The sequence below is a fragment of the Stegostoma tigrinum genome, chromosome 8 (genome assembly GCF_030684315.1).
Source record: "Stegostoma tigrinum isolate sSteTig4 chromosome 8, sSteTig4.hap1, whole genome shotgun sequence".
In the NCBI taxonomy this organism is placed as follows: domain Eukaryota; kingdom Metazoa; phylum Chordata; class Chondrichthyes; order Orectolobiformes; family Stegostomatidae; genus Stegostoma; species Stegostoma tigrinum.
Window position 1 is genome coordinate 7,566,556 of NC_081361.1, and position 7,316 is coordinate 7,573,871.

At 46.9% G+C, this 7,316-nt stretch overlaps 1 long non-coding RNA gene across 1 annotated transcript; it reads right to left on the bottom strand.

Moving 5' to 3' along the window:
* Positions 1-906: 906 nt before the first annotated feature.
* Positions 907-7,090, bottom strand: LOC125456042 (uncharacterized). Its single transcript, XR_007248376.2, has 3 exons — positions 6,822-7,090; positions 2,972-3,049; positions 907-1,379 (listed from the first exon to the last, which is right to left on the bottom strand). It is a non-coding gene; the product is annotated as an uncharacterized LOC125456042 (long non-coding RNA).
* Between the last annotated feature and the right edge of the window lie 226 nt (positions 7,091-7,316).

The window sequence follows — 7,316 nt, forward strand, 5'->3', positions numbered from 1 at the left end:
GGGTTGGGGTGGACTTGTTGGGCTAAAGGGCCTGTTTCTACACTGTAGAGATTCTATGAAAAATGGCACACTGTGATGATTCCCCTCCTCCGAAAAGAGGACCCTACATCCTTTTCCGCCCCCCGCCAACTCCTGGTTGGATTTGGTTCAGGAGAATGTGTGGGATGATTTGATAGCACAATAGTTAGCTACTTTGTCAGAGTGAAGGGTTGGCAATGCCTGAACAGGATAGAGCTAGATGCAATTGGAGTGGTGTCCTCTCCCCAGATCCCGTCTCAGTTGTAATCTGTTCTTGTTGTTCACTTAGTGGGAGCATTGTCCTGATCCCTTACAATGGGGAGGGCAAAGACTGCTTGGTAGGGCGGGCTGAGGGTGGCAGTGAGCTGGCTGGGAAGGAGAGTTTAATGTGCCAACTCCAGTCCTGTCTTATTCTGTCTCCCTGCTGGGAACAGGCAGGAATCCCTGGTTGAGACTGTGATCACAAAAGTCTCAAAGCACCCCTGAGAGTCTTCACCTCTGACTAGAACACACTATCCAGAGACTCTCCACCCAACAACAGCTCATGGGTTTATCACAACATCCCCACCCACAGCATGCCTCCATTCCCTCCCACCTCACCCTCGCTGTAGCCACCTCCCAACCCCAAAAACTACCTTCACCCCCAATGCCAACCAATTCTGACACCAGCCCCTCTGCCATGCCTGCTTCAGTCCCACTCCCACCCCACCTCCACTCCCTCTGTTTTGCCCATAGACTGTGATCCAGAAATCACTGAGCTGGGAGTCAGTTTTGTTCATGGGATGTGGGTATTTCTGGCTGGGCCAGCATTTATTGCCCATCCCTAATTGCCCAGAGGGCAGTTAAGGGGTATCTTTTTTAGCATTAGGATTAGATTTTATTGTCACATGTACTCAAACACAGGAATGCCAGTGCAGTGTACAAAGTCACACTCTTCAGCATCACCTTGCTTAAAAAGACAAAATTTTTAAAAAATGTAACAGCAGAAATAAAAGAAAGCCCCCAAAAAGGTATTTGGAATGACCAATACAGACAACTGGGCCTAGTCACGGCCTACAGTCCTGGACAGCCTGTGAACCTGACATCAATTGCTGAGAGGCCGCTGCCATTCTCACCACTGTGCTGAAACCTCCAATTAACCTGTCGCAAAAGGATTTAAAGAAAAGAAAAAACAGAAAGAAAAATAAAAGGAAAAGAGTCGAAGTAAACTGTAAGGAAGGAGATGGCAATGGATGAGGCTGGGCTCAGGAGCCCACACGTAGTCCTGCTTCTTTGCTGTCATCCTGATCGAGTCAACGCTGCTGCTATGGGACTGGAGTCACGTGTAGGCCAGACCAGGTAAGGATGGCAGGTTTCCTTCCCTGAAAGACATGAGTAAACCAGGTGTTTTTTTTTTCTCTCTTGTTCCTTGTTACCATGCCCCTAGAGCAGAGGGATTGCTCCCCATTCACAGTCCATCCTGACCTGCTGTTTCTCAGTGTTCTACCCCTATCTGTCACTGTCCCAGCCAGGATGGGGAGGTGTGGGGAGGGGAGCGAGCAGGCCAATGCTTTCAGAGCTCTGAAATTCCCTTCCTTCAGTCTGGGCCATAAGTCTGCGACATTCCCAAACCGAACAACAACAACGGACCAGTCACACAAAGAGCTCAGAGCCCTTGTGGGACCAGATCACGTTGACAACAGAAGGCAGCACACTGTTTCCATGGTGATGGGCTGGTCCCCTCTTCTCCATTGGAGCTGAGAGTGTGAGATACACAGATGGAATGAAAATGCATATACTACTTCTCACAGGAGCCAAAAGTTGCACCCTCTTTCTCACAAAATACACACATAGGCTCCTGCTGTAAGTGTTCAGTGACATCAGGACAGGAGAGCGGGGCTGGAGGGTCAGAGATAAGCCTGGAAACTGGCCAGACACAGGCAGCTCAGCTGTAGGTACAAGGGGAGCTCACTACCAAGAGACCATGGGAACAACAACAGAACCTGGCATCTCCCCAGTACCCAGTCACATCAGATTACAGCTCTCCTACTCAACACAGAAGACTGTCCTGCTTCATCCAGCACTTCCCTGTGTACCAAGCCAGACCATTGCCAACAACAGACAACTGCAGGACAGTTCCTGGCGCGGGAAACTGGAGCAGTCAGATTACATACAGTAAGATCCCAAAACCACAATCCAATTGGTTCAAGGAATAAATGCTGACAATGACACCAGGGAAAGCCATTGTTAATTCACCAACTGACTCAGGAAATTGATAAATTCATGCAAACAGGGCAGAACCCTGTGACAGTGTGGCACTCCCTCACTACCGACCCTGCGATAGTGCAGCACTCTCTCACTACTGACCCTGCAAAAGTGCGGCACCCCCTCGGTACTGACCCTCTGACAGTGCGGCACTCCCTCAGTACTGACCCTCCGACAGTGCGGCACTCCCTCAGTACTGACCCTCTGACAGTGCGGCACTCCCTCAGTACTGACCCTCTGACAGTGCGGCACTCCCTCAATACTGACCTACTAACAGCGTGGCACTCCCTCAGTAATGACCCCCTGACAGTGCGGCACTCCCTCAGTACTGACCTTCAGACAGTGAGGCGCTCCTTCAGTACTGGCCCTCCAACAGCTGTATTTCACTAATTTGTTTTAGCACTCCGTCACTTCAGTCTCTCTGGGTGCAGCCTCTGTTCCTCATTCCCTCCTGTGTCCTTGATGAAATTTGGCTCATTGGTGCTCCAACAGCGCCACCCCCTGGTTGTGAGACAACACAAACCATCCCCCTCATTGATAATGGGAACTGCAGATGCAACCATCCCCCTCATGTTGGTCTGAGCTGTACCCTCTGCTGTCTTAAAAAGTATCAATCCAGTTTCATTCTGTTTGTTGAGTCTTGAAGGGGCCTTGCATCTGATCTACTATAAGGTTTTGGATTTTAATTTCTCAGTGTACAGCTCCTTACCCTTTTGTGATGAACTGGTTCTATCTGATGATAAAAGTCCAGCAGGCCTTTGGAGTCAGTCTTTCATTCATGTTGAGCCTATTGCACAGAGAAAGAAATAGTAGTGAGTTGCTCCAATTTTACTGTGAATGTGCAAACATTCAGACATCGAGTGGTGGACACAGCAGAATTATTGTCATTTGAAATAGTTTCAGAAACTTTTCATTGTGAATACACAGGTGCCAGAACTGGTTTCACCGATTCGTTGCAGCACAATATTCAGACGAACATTCTCTAAGTGATGATGGAGGCAACGACTATTTGGTTTGCCTGACTACTATTTGATCTGGCAAGACCAGGCATACAACACTGTGGCTACAAGAGCTGGTCAGACTGGGAGTCCTCTGGCACTACTGGCTCAGTCGTTAGCGCTGCTGCCTCAAAGCACCAGTGACCTCAGTTTGATTCCAGCCTGAGGTGACTGCCTGCATGGATTTTGCACATTCTCTACCATGTCTGTGTGCATTTCCTCCCACACTCCAAAGATGTGTAGGTTAGGTGGATTGGCCATGGGATGGGTCTGGGTGAGGTTCTTTTAGGAGGGTTGATGTGGACTTGATCGGCCAAATGGCCTGTTGTCACAGCATAGGGTTTCTTAGTAGCCCATTTTTCAAACAACAAATCACTCATGGAGTCTGGGTTCCCGGACAAACATTTATCGCCCATCATTAATTGCCCAGAGGGCTGTGGCTATAGGCCTGGAATCACATGTAGGCCAGACCAGGTAAGGTTGGTTTGTCTAGAAGGCGCAGATGAGTTTTTATGACAGTTGACAATGATTGCAGGGTTGATGTTAGACTAGCTTGTTGTATCTGTCATGGTGGAACTTGAACATATGTTCTCAGAACATTAACATGAATTTCTGAATTACTAGCTCCAGTGATATTATCACAACACTGCTGCCTCCCCTATACCTCCTAATTTTCCAAAGCTTGTCCACCATCTACAAGGGATGAGCCAGGAGTGAGCTACAGGAATACTCCCCACTTGTCTGGTTGGGGGCAGCTACAACAACACTCAAGAAGCACGACACCATCCAGAACAAAGCAGCCTGCTCGATCCATCAATATTCATTCAAACCATTAAACATTAGAACATCCAAAACTCTGCTCTTAACTTGTGCCCAAGTCCTGTTGTCCCATCACTCCCATTGCTCACTGACCCACATTGCACTCTTACAGAATATGTTGATTTTTAAGCTGGTCACCCTTGTTTTCAAATGACCTATGGGACATTGCTTCAGCCCAACAAGATCTACTCTCCTCTACTTCTGGTTTCTTGTGCATCCTTGGGTTTAATTGCTTTGTTGTTTTTACTCATAACTTCAGTTTCCTGCTCCCTAGGTTCTGTCATCCCCTGCCTGAACCCCTTTCGTTCTATCTCAGCCTTTAAGACACTTGTCTTAAGGTGATGGCATGGTGGCTCAATGGTTAGCACTTCTACCTCACAGCACTAGGGACCTGGGTTCAATTCCACCCTCAGGCAACAGTCTGTTTGGAGTTTACACATTTTCCATGGGTTTGCTCTGGTTTCCTCCCACAGTCCAAAGATGTACAGATTAGGGTGGATTGACCAGGCTAAATTACCCACAGTGTTCAGGGATGTGTAGATTAGGGGGATGGGTCTGGATGGGGTACTTTGAGGATTAGTGTGGATTTACTGGGCCAAGCAGCCTGTTTCCACACTGTAGCTGATTCTATGACTTGTCAAAATATTGCTCTTTTTGTTTCACTTAAAATCTTCCTTTATCATCATGAACTATCTTTTACAAGTGTACACACTTGTCAGCAGCGGTCTATATATGTTTCTTTTTTATGACAGTTTTTGTCTGTTCAGAATATTCCTAAATGGACAAGTACAGCACAATGAAAATCCTTTCAGCAATTACCCATATTATGGCTGATAGGTTATAAATTGCTCATGACAGCGTGGTCATTAATCACAGGGTGACTTGCTCACATTTTAATGGTGGCCACCATTCTTTTCCTTTAGCTGCTGTATCTTCACTGGCAGTTTATGGTGAAAACACCCATTGTAAGGGAAAGATTTCATGTGGAAGCCTCTGTGCTGAACGGCTCCCTGCTTCTTTCAATAAGGTAACTGGGGCAGTAGCAGATCATTATCCAGATCTTCCAGATTCTGGACAATCACAGGCTGACTGTACCCTGAGGGGTATACTTCTGAACATCTTGGTCGCCCTGAAATACTAACCCCACTGAAATTTCCCAGGAAGTATAAACTTCAGAGGGGCAGTTACCCAGACCCTGGAATACTCTGACTCTTGGAGTTACAGTCAGAGATGTTGGAGAGTTTCCGACACTTTTTAAATAATAAACATGCAGGTGATGTTAGAGTGATTAAAACCTGCTCTACGACTGGTTAAAACTACATCACTCCACCCTATTCTTGTCTCACTGATGCCCCTTTCCCCTATATAGCTGTTTGGAGCGGCACAGTGGCTCAGTGGTTAGCACTGCAGCTTCACAGCATCAGGGACCTGGGTTCGATTCCAGGCTCGGGCGACTGTCTGTGTGGCATTTGCACATTCTCCCCGAGTCTGTGTGGATTTCCTCCAGGTGCTCCGGTTTCCTCCCACAGTCCAAAGATGTGCAGGCTAGGTGGATTGGCCATGCTAAATCGCCCGTATTGTTCAGGGGTGTGTGGGTTATAGGGAGATAGAGATGGGGTTGGGGATGGGTGGGATGCTTCAAAGGGCATTGTGGACTTGTTGGGCCGAAGGGCCTGTTGCCACAGTGTCGGGAATCTAATCTAAAAAATCACTGAATAACCACTAACTCTCTAACCAACCCACTGAAACCTCACACCGTCAATGCCCACCCCCCTCCCCCAATGTCAGCACATCTCACCCAGCCCAATTCTCCTGGCCCAAACCAACTCAAAATCCCACAACGCCTGAGCAACGGCCTTCCATCACGACACACACACTTACGGACACATTCTCACACAGATACACACACACTCACAGGCACTTACACACATGCTCACAGACACACACATCCTCACAGACACATGCATGCACTCACAGGTATTCATATACACAGACAGGCACATACATACAGAGACACAGACAACAAACAGAAACAGGTATGTTCACACACTCACATACCCACGCACATGCACACACAGAGGCAAACACACAGACACACATACACACTCTCACTCACTCACTCTCTCACAGGCAGACACAGACACACAAACTCACATGCAGATACACAGAGACACACAGAAACACACACTAACATACACATACAGAGACAGACTCATATACACACACACATACTCTCTCACAAACCCACTTTTCCACACAGGGACAAATGCACATACATGCACACAGACACACAAACTCTCAGACAGAGATGCACACAAACACGTAAACACATACAGACACATAAACACACAGAGACACACACACTAACAGACACATGCATAAACATACACACACTCAGACACACAGACACATACATACAGATACTCACACAGACACACACTCTCTGACACAAACACACACACACGGACAGATGCACATGCATGCGCACATACACACACACACACACACACACTCTGACACAAACACACACACATACACACACATACATGCACATATGCCAACCAACCAAATCCAAAATCCAAAGTGGGTGTGTTAGAAGCTCAATGGTTAGAACAAATGCATGCATGACCACATTGGATGTCTGTCTCATTTATATGTTTTGGGATACGTCAAACAATTTAAAAAGAAAACTATCTCTTTTTACAGCACTTAAAAATACACTTTGAAAACATAACCTCATACCACTTGCTGAGCCAATAATTTTTTAAACTATCCCGATCAAACCAGTTCTGAATCCTTGATAATCTTCTTGTTTCAGTTTCACTCCAATGTTCGGGACGTTTTCATTATAACAGTCATGGCAACTCTCGCCTAATTTTCACTGGCGGCTTCTTTAACTTCGCTGGCAGAGAGGGACTCAAGCGGGGTCATAATTTCTTCCTTAAGTGTGTCTGAGGCCTTGTCCCAATAGATAGTGTATGTCAGTTTCAATTCACTGGTGAACAGTTGGAGAGGACTCTTCTATGCATTCCCAAGGTCACCTGCCTTATTTTGTGTGATATCCAGTGCAGCAGCTGTCTGTTCAGTTTTTCTACTTGACATGTTTCGACTTTAGCTAAATCAGGGATGACTTCATGACCCATCTTTAAATTGAGTTGAGCCAGTAGCTGTGTTGGGTCTGCCGACCACTTTTCCCATGTGTTACACACCTCATTGTGTGGGACATTGCTTTCCTGC